The following is a 14,222-nucleotide window of genomic DNA, read 5'->3' as shown; positions in this document are numbered from 1 at the left end:
ACATTATTTTAACCTAATATATAATGATTACTCAAATTAACCAATAATAAGTTAACTGAAAAATACCATCACCTAATTGATGTATTAAGAACAATGAAAAACAATGGGGCAGGCAGCATGCATAATGCTTCTCTACCTTTATTTTTGTGGTGGGCATTCATTTTCTGATTTTTTTCTAGGGTTGTACAAATATTTATGGATATTTTTTTACCAACTCCTATCGAAGTGGTTTTAATAATTTAAAATTGTTAAAAAAATAAAATAGTATTTTAAATAATATATCAAGTATGATTAGGTTCTATTATAATTTATTTAAAACATTTGTATCCATATTTATTATTATAAAATTTTATCTAATTTCAAAATGGAAAGAAAATTGTAATATCCAATAAAAAGTAGTAGGACAGATAGTTTTATCTGTTATTCCGCTAGACATAATTAAAAGTATCTATTTGTGTTTAATGCTTTAATTTGTATACATATTATTCATATTATAATTAATATAAGTTTATAATTAAGTTTTTTATCTTACACAGGTAAGTTTTTTTTTAATTTTACATATATATATATATATAATACAAGAAAATTATTAAACTAATTTTATAAAACAAAAACAATTAATTGTTATATTGACTAAATTAAATATTATTTTAAAGACTACAAAAATTATTGGTATCTAAATTAGTTTTTATTATTGATAAATAATTTTTAAATTGTTATCTAATTAGCTAACAAGGTTTTAGCTACCAATTATTTAGATTTTAAAATTGTTAGTTAAAACCTTAGTAGGTAATTAGATACACATTTAAAAATTATTTATCAATAATATAAATTAATTTAGATATAAAAAAAATTTAGTCTCTCTAAAATAGTATCTAAATTTAATAATATTTTGAAATACTGTATGAACGAACTGTATAAACCTTCCATTGGTTAATTCGCTGTTTAGTGTTAAATTCAACTTAAAACTTGTCTTTTTATTTATAAATATTAGTTTTATTAGTGTGTGTTTTTCCTACTTAAAGTCTTTATAATTTACATTTTTTGTAATATCTCAATTAAGTTTAATTTTGACGCATTAAAAAAAGTATACTTTTATTTAATCAATTGGTTCTAAAATTTAAAAATTAATATTTTTAATTATGCGATTGCATGATGATATATAAAACTTTTATATTTTTAATATATTTCAAATAAATTCATAAATAATGAATGATACAAAGTTAAAAAAATGTGAAACTAATATATAGAAATTAAAATATTATTTGTTTATATTGTACTATAACCTAACCCTTGAAACATTTCGAAATATGAGGAGTCATGATCCCGTTTGACAGACAAGTAGCCAAACAATGTTTTCCACTATGAGGGGTGCAAAGTGGCTGGTATAACCAAACACTTACGTATTTATAGTGGGTCTCACTAATTATCGTCGTTAAAATATTATTAACGAATTTTTAAAAAAATGGTAAAATAATGTTAAAACACATTAAAAATAAACATATTTTTAGTTTTAATTTGCTTTTTAAAATCTGTGAATACTATATATATACCCGAAGGCACCGACCAGTGGTGGACATGTGCAGGAAGAGGGTTCTTTTATCGTTTTCATGAGCACAGACCATGGTGCAGGTGCAGGTGCAGGTCAATTGCAATCTGTATCGTCGACTAATCATTCACCATTGTTGCTTTTCAAATTCATTTTTTAGGTTCGGCACGTGTTTTATTTTGTTGTCTTCTACTTTCAAAGACACACCAAAACCATCATTCAAACTTTTCTATTTATTACAATTTCATTTTAGGAAAGTTCTTTGAACTTGTACAAATAAGCTAGATTCCCCAACTTTTTCATAAAAAAATTCAGAAAAATAAAACTAAACAAATTTTATCTAACAATTAACATGTAAAAATCGTTTCTTATAAAGTTTTAAAATATTTGGAACTTTTATTTTTAAACTATACATAAATTAATTTTAACTTGTAATAAAAAAGTTAATTTCACTTTATAGAAAATTCGTTTGGCATATTCCTACTTTATTATTCTCATTGCATTCTGGAAACTTTAGGTAATTAAATTATCTAATTATAACACTTAAAGACATTGCATGAGTGCTCTAAGTCGAAGAGTACGTCTGAATTATAATGCTTTCAGAAATTACAAACTGATTGATGAAAAAAATGTTTGGTGTTAGTCACGGATGTTTGGTAATTTAGATTATATAGTTTGGTCTTTGATTATGATTTTAAGAGACAAATTAGCTTTTTGACTATAACTAATTTAAAACTTATAATTAAAAGTTAATACACTTCTCGCTTTGTTTGACATTTTAGTAAAAAAAATTAATTGCCATTTTACATATAATGAAACTATTAAATATGTTTTTTTTATTATATATATCCTTAATCATTTTCATCAACTAAAAATATAAAATAAAAATGATAGATGAGATATGGTGTATAAAAAAAATAGAAAAAGGTGTTATTCTATCGTTTACAAACAAGTTGTTATCCTTCTTATAATTTTACTATAAACTAAATATCTAAATGAAATTATTTCTTACAAAACTATTTTTTACCTAATATATCTAATTATGAAACATTACATAATAGGTTGATTTTTAAGAATAAGTGTGTTGATCTAGTTGAGGTTTTTACTGTGGTACAAATGAAGACTTGGTTTTAGATTATGATAAAGGAAAGATTAATCGATTTCTTTTACTCGGATTAGTGTTTGAAACCCCTTTGTTGTATGAAATATTTGAGAGATTGATGTTTGATGATTTATGTTTAACGTTTTGTCTAGGTTTGACAATTGTGATGTGTTTTGTGCAAGTTTTCTTGACTGTTGTTTCTTCTTTGCAGGGTCAGTTTAATGATTTTGGTTTTGAGTTACAATAAAGAAAAGATTGGTTGATTTATCCTACTTGGATTGGTGTTTGGAACCTTTATGTTATATGAGATATTTGTGCAGGTTTTTTGGCTTCTATATATTCATGGTACGGTCGATTTGATGGGGTTGACAATTGGGTGTTTGATTTACTTTTATTTGCTGGCAAAGACTGAGTTTAGTTGTTGAACTTTTGTGTTTGTCTTGAGAATGTGTTCCTTTGGAGGGTTGATGTAATTTTATATTGATGCGCTCTTGTATCTTGTTATGTTATGTTAATGTGGTTGATGGGTTGAGTGATAAGAAGTTTGTGTTGGAATTATTTGTATAAGGGTTGAGGCATTCTTAAGTGTCTCATTTTATTTTATTTATTCTTTGCTGATAAAAAAATATTGTAATAATAAAAAATAATAAAATTATATTTTTTTTTCCTTAATCAAACGATCACTCGTAAATATGTAATGGCAATTGAATTCATATGTGTTATTTATAAACATTTGAATAATATCTCAAACTATACCGTAGCACTTTTATTATTACATTAAATATTTGAAATAAACAATGACTTAGATTTTAAAAATATTACTTTAGCAACATATATTTCATCTAAAAAGTTCTAATATAAATTTTTTTAATACAATGTGTCAAATTATATTATTTTTAATCATTTAAATATTTACTTTTTCTTAAAATATTATAAAGCCTGCTATTAAAAAGGTTAATAAAAGTTTTCAAAAAATTAAAATTTAAAAGTAAATAAATATAATTAATTAATTAAAATTTAAAAATTTTAAAAATTATAAGGTTTGACTTACCTCTTGGAAAAAAAAATTAGCATGGTTAAAAAAGAATTTAATTAATAAAGAAAGAGAAGAAGAGAAAAAGAAAAAGAAAAAGATTACTTAAATTTCTTTGTACAAGTGTATCAGTAAAGTTAGTTATTTATTTATTTTATTTTTATTTATAAATTTTGTTATGTGTGTGGTTGTGGTTGTGTGATTGAGAGATTAATTTTAAGCAAAAAGGACTATTACTGTTGAGAGATTATGAAGTTTTTATAAAAACTCATGTAAGACACTATCACTGAAAAATAACATGAAAAAAATATATTATTTAATATAGAAGGCTAAACTAAACTCATAAAAAAGAAACTCTCAAAGTAGTCTAACCATTTCTTGTATACGTTTTTGCCTTTTAATTAAAAAATTGTGGCTTTATTTTTAATTTATTTTATTTTAAAATATTGATGAAGATAACAGAAAAATACAAAATTAATGTTCTTTCTAATTTTCCTTTTTCTTCCATTCTTTTTTTTTTATTTCACTCATAATTCAATAGAGTATTAGGTTATCTATCTTTCATATCAAAGTTACCTTAATTTGGTTTTGGTGTAATATGAGACGTCCTATAAATTACTTGAACACTTCACTCTTAAGTTAATTTTAGTGGGCTATGAACTAATGTAATTAAATGCTAATTAATTTTTAAAACACATACAAATTATAGTTCTATAAACTTGATCTATTACAAAAATTTAAACATAATTTTTTTTTATATAAAATAAATCCTTATATGTTTTAAAAAAGATGTTGAAAGTACATTACAAATTTTGATATCTAATAAATGTAACGATAATTCCAATTCACTGCCACTAGATTCTCAATTGGCTATGTTTTTTTTTTCTTTATTGACTTTGACACTTATGCTATTACAACAACACAGATATTGATACGAACACGATACGGATACGGACACAAATATACGTATAATTTCTAAAATGTAGAATACGGGGACACGGATCTATATATTATATAATTTTGAATTATATAAATTGGAAATAAATATTTATATGCAAAAGTATGTTCCAGATTTTTTTGAGAACAGACAAATATTTTTCATGACTGGTTCAAAAGAATTTGTTCTTATTTTTATAATCATAATAAAAATTTATATAATAAATTTGAGTTTTTAAAAAGTTATTGTATTTATATCTTTTAAAATTATGTTAGAACCGTGTTAGAATTTTTAAAAATCCAACAAATATTTTTTTGAATTGAACACTTCACCGATAAATATCTTACGAGGATTATACGAATATCGACACGGATACATGTGTCCGACACTAATATACCATTTAAGAAGAAGAAGTGTCAAGACTCATAGCTCAAATGTTAACATTTAACTCACTAATGACTAGACATAAACTTTTCATTTGTAATAATTTGACCCTTACTATTTTGAGTATATTTCTTTGATTAATTGAGTTTTTGGTTGCGTCACGGAATGAAAGACTTTCTGAATTTTCTTCTTTTGCTCCATCAGCCGTTGAATATTGTTTTCTTCTGCCAAACCAATACCATATCTATACTTAATGTGATATAAAAAAAACTTATATCAATTTCCAGTACACATAATAGTGTGTAAGCTTTATAATGTCGTTTAGTTACAAATTGAATTATTATAATTATTTTTAAAGTTATACTAATAAAAATTCAAAATCAGTGAAAAATGTTTCACTAATAAAGAACATATACCCACAAACACTTGTATCTTTGTGTATGTTTTACTATAGGTATAACTCCAAAATAGTTTTACTTACATTCAGTGTAGATAAAATCCTGTAATAATTTATAATACATATATAAAATTCAAAATCCTTCTACCTATAAATACTTTGTAAGTAAATATCCAAAATTTATCTATAGATATAATTCCAAAAATATATATAGTATAGATAAATTTTATATGGAATGGTATAGTTAAAATTTATATAGAAAACAATTTTAGAATCTAAATAATTTGTAGCTAAAATTTTGGTAGCTAATTAGATATGAATTTAAAAATTATTTACCAATAATAGAAACCAATTTAGATATCAATCATTTTTTAGTCTCTAAAATAGTATATAATTTAGTAAATATAACAATATCTCTAAATTTAATTTCTGTTTAATGATTTTCTAAAAGTGAAAAGACAATAGCATGTGATAGAACACAAAGCAAAATAAAACACCAAAGTTCTATGCTTATTTTTATAGTTATAAATTCATATATATAGTCTGATTACAAGTCATGAATCCAGTTCCTCTTAGCTTAGTTTGATCAAGATTAATGTTTGATCTTAAAACTTATAATCTTTCTTAGAGTAGTTAGGTTCATAGCAACCAAATTATTGATCATCTATGGTCGATCTGATAAGGTCTAGAAATGGATTTAACTAGAATTTCAAAGAGATGTTCGGTTAAAAATCAAGGGTTCAACGGACTTCGAAGAAAAAAACAGTTTTCAATACTCCAAGTTTTTCACTTCACATGAAGGAGTTGTTTTCTAATATATAGGATTTTCACCCGAAAACTTCAAGAGGATTCTTCTAATAAATATGAAGGCAACCCAAGTCTAATGACAGACTGGAACGCTCTAGTTTGAAGTCACTTAAACTTTGAACTATAATACTTATATTTTTCATCTATTTATATTTGAACTATTTGTTTATGTGTTATGATTATAAAGGCAAAGACGAGAAATAAAGTTTGAAATTGTGTGTGGCGCGCTTCAAAATTTAGGGTAAAAAAGGATTTACGAATGCGGTTAAAGGTAAAATCGCATTCGTAAATCAAAGAATTTTGATTTACGAATGCGGTTATTTAAATAACCGCATTCGTAAATCAAGCGCTTTGATTTACAAGTGCGGTTATACAAATAACCGCATTCGTAAATCAAGTGCTTTGATTTACGAATGCGGCTATTCAAATAACGTAAATCAAAATAATTTCAAAAATACCACCGCGTTTTTTACAAAAGCGGGTAGCGCAAAAGCCGTACTAAATAAAACGTATCCTTTTCTTCTTTTTCACTAGTGACATAATAAAATAAAATAAAAAATACTAGAGTGGATAAACTATTTATTAAGTCTTATAATATAATTAACGTTAAATTATAAATCAAGCATAGCCAAAGTCATCCATAGTATTACAAAGGATATACAATTATATTTTGTCACTTATCTTTTATAAAATTATTTTAGTTATCAATTTTTAATTTGAACATATATTTTTAAAATAAATTAATAACAACGATGTTAACATATAATTATAAATTATTTAAATTGATAAATATTACTGTAACGGCACCTTTTTTTAAAGAAACAGAAACAGCGTGCCACATTCTTCTTCACACCACAGTACCATCTTTTCTTCTTTCTCTCTCTCTCTCCAATTCTCTTCTCTCCCTCTCTCTTAATTTCTCTCCCAATCTTCATCTATTTTAGAATCTGATCATACCACGCTGTAGCAGAGGAGTTAAGGAACATTTCTACCCGATCAGATTTTCAAACAGAGTAAGTTCATTTTTACTCTAAATATCCTTTGTTCTCTGTTTTCCCTAGGATTTAATTATCAATCTTGGTGGGGTCAGTTGAGAAGTTTAATCCTCTCAACTTATTCTATTATATACTGAAATTTTGTTCTGTTTGGATAATTTGCATTAGGCCCGTAAATCTTGAAGCTTATCCAAACGGTGGGGAATAAAATTCTAAAAGTTGCTTGAAAAGCAAGCAAGTAAGGGAAGCTAAATTTAATTTTTAATAGCACCCTAAGATAGAATATTTGAATGCGGAAGGGACGTGGTCCCAATATTGAATTTCTCTTGCATGGGTGTTATTTGTTTATATATTGTGTGTTTGTTTATATATTATTTAAATTTGTGGAAATATTGGGTTTTGATGATTTAGTATTAAAGTGTATTTTTTTTTTATGTCAAATAAACTTTTGAATATTGTGGATAACTTTTTGAATGATATTGTATGACGAAATGGTATGAAATTGAATTCATACATTTGGGATAATGTATGGACTGATGATTGTTGTGTATTAAGTATTGATGTCGGGATAATGTATGGACTGATGTTTGCTGTGTATTAAGTATTGATGTCTATGTGGTAACAGAGATCTCCGAGCTTCACTGATGATCTAAGTCACATAGACTAAGATATCAGGTGGTGAGAAGCTGATGGGGGAGTTCATGCACACCGTGACATATGAGATGCACGGCTTGGGTTGTATTGAACTTACCCTGATCCTTTCTGTTGGATTCGCTGGTAATCTTTGGATCAGGTGTTAGTCTCTGGTAGGACTTACTTAATATGGGTCTTCCGGAAGACGTTGTTTGTTGAATATTCTGGATGTGTAGATCCATGTGAGATCTATGTGATTGTTTTAATGTTGGGAATTGAAGAAGATTGTGTAATTTGAGAAATTGATCATGTAACTTGGTTTTCTCTTTGGATTTAAGTGTGTATATTATAAAATTCTATTTTCAGTAGCTTACCCTTGCTTTTCTTGCTGTGTTTGAACTGCGATGACGGTACTATGTACATGAGCAGATGACCATAGAGGTGCAGGAGAGCCTTAGAGGTTACAGAGTTTTATTTTGAGCTGTGGATATGTAAATATTTGTATTTCTATAAATCCTAATCATGTATTAGGAATGTTTTGAAAAACTCCAAGTTTGTATAGAAACTGGTAGAACTTTTATTGTAATAGTTATATGTAAATTATGGGGTGTTACAATTACCTTAAATAAAATAGATATGAAAAAAATTAAATTAGAAAAATTATAAACAGGCAAATTAATTTCTATTTTAGACTTAACAAAGATAATATATTAATTTAATTTGAAAGTGTATCATACAGTGTAGTTTAAAAATAAATGTACTTTTTTTAAGATAGACAGTGTTAAATCATATAAAATATTTAAATTAAAAATTTAGATATGATTTTAAATTTTTTAGGATGAATATATATTTTAAATGTATAAGTGATGTACGACGTAGAGATGTTTTTGCTATTGGTTTAAAAAAAATCCAATAAAAGAGTTTCTGTAACTAATAAAAGGAGAATCATAAAAATTGTTATGTAATGTAAAATTGTGTCATTTAACTCTTGTTCTTATAAAGTTATATAACTTTATAAGAAAATTGATTAATCTATAAAAACATGCATGTGTACTATTAAATATACACAGTTGTACTTCAAAATATTCACAAATTATTCACTAATACATTGAAGTTCATTAGTTTTGTGTGTTAGAGATGGTACAAGAGTTTTGATGGTCATGTTTATGCTTGTGCTTATTTCAATGTTACTAATGGTCATTCCCAAGATGGTGCACAGTCATGTATATTTCTTTATAATATTTATTTTTTCTTGTATTAAGTTTAGTTTGGAAAAACTCAGAAACAACTTATTTGAATTTATTCTATATAGTAAGTGTTTGAAAGAATTTATAAAAGTATTTTATAGTTAGTCTATAAGGTAATTTTATTCCATTTTTATAAATTGATCATAGTATTTCACATTAGTATCATCTTTAGCTTAGTGTTCACTTTAATGTAATCATTATACTTGTAAGCACATGGGAGTAATAATTAGTTTTGTACTTGTGTTTTTAACCATTTTTTATACACGACTTATTTTATATTTTATTAATAATAAGAAATAAATAAACAGAAATATTGAAAGGTGTTCTAAACTTTATAAAAAAAAAAAAATTCAGAGGTACTGTGATATTAGCCACCACTGTTATGATAAAGACTACCCTAAAATATAAAGATTTTCAATCCTAAATACAATTCCACTTTTATTACAGTATCATATTGTACCCAGATGATCCTCTTAGATTCAGAGGACATAGAACTAAGCTATTATGCAAAACTAAAATTCTAAAATAACCCTCTCATACAACTATTGCCTCAAGGAAGCATTTGCTGCTAAAATTTTGCACACATTACAAGTCATATATTAACACCAATACCATAGTCAATGTGCCTACCCCGTTTTATCACTTCCATCGAATAGATTTCATAGGATTCAAATATCAATAACCCAAAATTAAACTTTTAGTTATACTATTATAATAATGTCTATATGATTCATTTTTCTATTTTTTTATTTATAATTATTTTTAAGTTTTTTTAATTCCTATTAGTATAATTCATATGTTTTTCCATATCAAGCTAACCAGATATCATTCCTATAATGTATATTTCATTATATTTGACAACTCTGCACTTAAAAAATGGATGACTAGTAGACTCTTCATCCTTCCCACACATTATGTAGGTTACTTGATACAACTGCCTTGTGCTTTTTCAAATGGACCTTTGTTGCTATCTTATTTTCTAAAACGCTTCAAGTTGTAATTTGTGTTGACAAAAATGCCTTAGGGTGTGTTTGCTTTTGGAAGTGATGGAGGTTGAGGGTGAGGGTGAATGAGTGTCACCCTTGTTTGCTTCTATGAGAGGGAGAGGTTGAGGGTGAGAGTGAGTGAAAAGTTGAAGGTATTTAAAATCTTCTCATAATTGAAGAGAAAGGAAAGTGGAATAAGGTGAAAAGACCATGGTACCCTTCATACAATAATATTAATAATGGAAATTATTAATAATAATAATTTTGTGTGTATATATATAACATAATATAACTTAAAGAATCATAAATAATATTGAAATTATCTAAATAAAATAACTTAAGTAACAAAATTAATTTAAATTAATAAAATAAAAAATAATAAAATTATACTTACATTTAAAATTATATTTAATTATTTCTTTGAATTTTACATTTTTTTATTTATAAATGAAACTTTAAATTATTTTAATTAACCAAAATATGCACAAAATTAATAATTTTTTTTTTTATATATATAAGGGTAAATTTGTAATCTTACAATTTACATTATTTAAAATAATTTAAAATACTCTTACAATCATCACATCACTCACGTATCTCAATAAATTTTTTTCACATATCCACTCTAACATGCCCTAATCCAAACACACTAACTTTTTTCACAGTTTCTTCTCACACTCTCACTCTCCCATACCCTCAACTTTCCACTCTCCAATCCAAACAAAGCCTTAATCTTCCAAAACTTTTCCTACATGCATTTACCTTCTCTTTCCACCTCATAATTATGATCTTATATGCTAATTTAACTGAAAAGACTCACCATTCATCCATACCACTTATCTTCTTCATCCATTTTCAAACTCATACTTTCTAAAACTTGTTCAAGGTATACCACTTAATTTAGTTCTCATTCCAATAAATTCCTTCTCTATATTAAGTTTCAACTCTAAATATTAATCTCGAGCTTGATTCAACTTAATGAGTCTAAAGATGATAAGTACATAACCATAATTAATTTTTTTACTACAAAATAATTTAAATACAATATATATTTAAGTCTTATATTTTTATATAATAACAGAATCATATAAAATAAAAGGTAATATATATATATATATATATATAATTTATAAAAAGAATATGAAAAACACAATAACAAATACAGACATACAGACACCTGTATGTGGTTTTCCCGTGAAAATTGTTTGTAGAATCTTCAAATCATAACTTATTTACTGTATTAATATAATCTATCAAACTTATATATTGAATTCACCAAATCGGTTGGACATAACAAAAAAATGATTCAAATAGAATGTGTCATGTACAATTTACTGAAAACAAAACATTAGATATCCCTGAAAGTAAGAAGTGGTTGTGGAGACCCACACAACAATGACAGTAACATTAAATAATGAAATAAACTGACTTGAAAACTTTAAAGTTCAAATTGAACACTTCACCATCATGAATGCACATCAAAAGGCCCAACAATAAGGAGGAATCTTGCAAGTTTCTGGTTTTCAATTTCTTCACGTTTAATCAAACTTGTGACACATTTTTTATTCAGTTATTCTAAATGACCACAATGACTTCTTATAATAATAAAAAACAAACACAAGAACCACATCATAATGATAATCAGTTATCCATGGGGTTGTGATATTAATAAGTCTCTGTTTTTTTTTTACTGAATTAATTATCTTGTTGAAATGCAGAAAACATTAATTTCCGAATATGGATGATAGAAAATATCACCTTTTATATATATATATATATATATATATATATATATATATATATGATTGTGTAAACAAAAAAAATCATTGTTTCTATAAATAAAATCAGTAAAATTCAGATACAAGATCAACAGATACTAAGAAACAAATTTGCAGTCCAAAATATACACGGCAACATTTAGTAAGATTGATTTTTAATTAGAGACAATTGAGTTGCTTATAGATAACAATTTATTAAAAATAACTGTGACTTGTTAAATTTTCTGTAAAAAATTAGTAACCTGACAGGATACTTAATAAAAATAAGATAGTGACCTCCAAACAAAATGGATTGGTAATATGAAAAAAAAAATTGTTTTCAATTTTTAATAAAAAAATAAGACTTTTATTTCAATTTTGTTTCTTAATAAATACTCGTGTTGAAATACTTAATAATATATTAGTTTATATAAATTAAGAAAAAAATAGAGATATTTCAGTACTTTCAAATAAATATTATTATTTTGAAATAATATTTTAATTATAAAAATCTGAAATCTCTGGACAAAGACAGGACAATATGAAAAATACAGAATATGCATTATATGTAGCATTGCCTAAACATTAAATTCAAGTATTCCTAAATGGGAATTTTTTTTTTTCTGTGCCTTGAAAGACAAATAAATGAGGTATGACTCCAATTAACATTTTAGTATGATTTTTTTTTTTTGGATGGTCCAGTGCAGTTCAAAGGAAAATCTGAAAGGGACTTGAAGAACATTCCATCTCTCGAACTCAAAAAAGAAACCTTATGAGGTTAATGGTAGTCGTATCTAAGTTTGATTTGACTTTGTCAACTAGAAAAATAAAGTGGTTGCAACATGCACCCGAGAATATTGTATAGTCGGTGATCAGTGGACAAAATGAGCAATTGTAAAGCTTTATATATTTATTTTTTGAAGATCCAATTTTCAACTTATTCAGTCAACATTTTTGAAAGGGAAAAAGAAGAAAAACAGAAGAAGAGAACCCAACCTATAAAGGAAAAACAGAAATTGGAAGATAGGTAGCTAGGTAGCTAGGAACTACAAGGGACCAGTTAGGTTTAATATGTTTGTTAATATCTATAACTATGATAAATTTATTTTAGTTTTTGGTATAAAAAATTGCTAGTTTGACTTTTATAAGTTTTAAAAATGTCTTTCATTATGTGCATGCAAACATGTCACAAACAACCAAGAGGGGATGGTTGGACTAAAGAGGTTAAAGATGTGTTGCCAGTATCATTACTTTGTTGTAAACTTTGGGCCTAACACTTGGTACATTCAATAACCATCAATTATGTTTGGTCTTAAGATAGGATAAAAAAAGTTTTACAAGTATTTATATGATAATTGTAATTTTTTTAGAGAAATGCATAACTCAAATATGTATAGAGAACATTTAAAAATATGGAACAAAATGTATAATTCAGTACATTGTTTCCCTTATACATGAAAATTATAAATGCAAGATTGTCCTATAAGTAATGATATGGAATTTACAAAGATAACGTGTTTGACTTTGTAATTATCACACTTTAATGAAGAAGAAAAGGGGAAATTTGATTGAAATTTGAGAACAATAAATGTGAATTCAAGGAGAAAATCAAGAATTTAAACAAGGATGTAATATAATTGAGATAAGATTTTATGTTAGAAAACTAAGTTTGGGTTCCATACCATTGTTACACTTTTAATTTTCTTTGAGGGTAAATTAATTTAAGTTTCCTTTAAGGATATAAAAATGTATTTAATTGAATTGGCTCATACTTTCATGGTGACAATATTCAATTAAACTAAATCGATTAAGTTCTTTATTAATTTATTGATTCCTCAATGGATTAAATTTACTCTATGATTTAAAAATTAAATTTATATTTTTTTTAGGTTCAATAATTAAGTTCACCTCTTACTACTTTCCTAAACCTGTTACATGTTTATATAATGAAAAACACTGTTAAGCGCTTCACAAATATATTTACAATAAGAAATCAAGAAGAAAAACAAAACAAAAACAGAAAAATCAATTAAAATCAATAGTCATTAAGAACTAAGGCACAATCCTATAATAAAGGTAAAAATCAATAATCATAAGAGCTAAGCCTTAATCTCATAATACAAATAACTACTTAAAAACAATCATGAACAATACTCAAAAAAATATCAAAGAAAAAGATAAAATGTATCGAATAGAAAAGAAAAGACTAAAAAAGATGTCACGTTAACCTAGTTGTTAATCATCTCAAACTCAAAATAATTACCTATCACAAAAATGTTTGTTTAAAGTTTTCATACACATTAGACACGCTAAAATAAAATAAAATAACATAAGAAAATTTTATTGACGTCATCCAAATCAAATACATAAATAATATTTTCAAGATCATAAATTA

This window comes from Phaseolus vulgaris, chromosome 7, assembly GCF_051622355.1.
Source record: "Phaseolus vulgaris cultivar YP4 chromosome 7, ASM5162235v1, whole genome shotgun sequence".
Lineage (NCBI taxonomy): Eukaryota > Viridiplantae > Streptophyta > Magnoliopsida > Fabales > Fabaceae > Phaseolus > Phaseolus vulgaris.
This window is presented reverse-complemented; position numbering follows the sequence as displayed.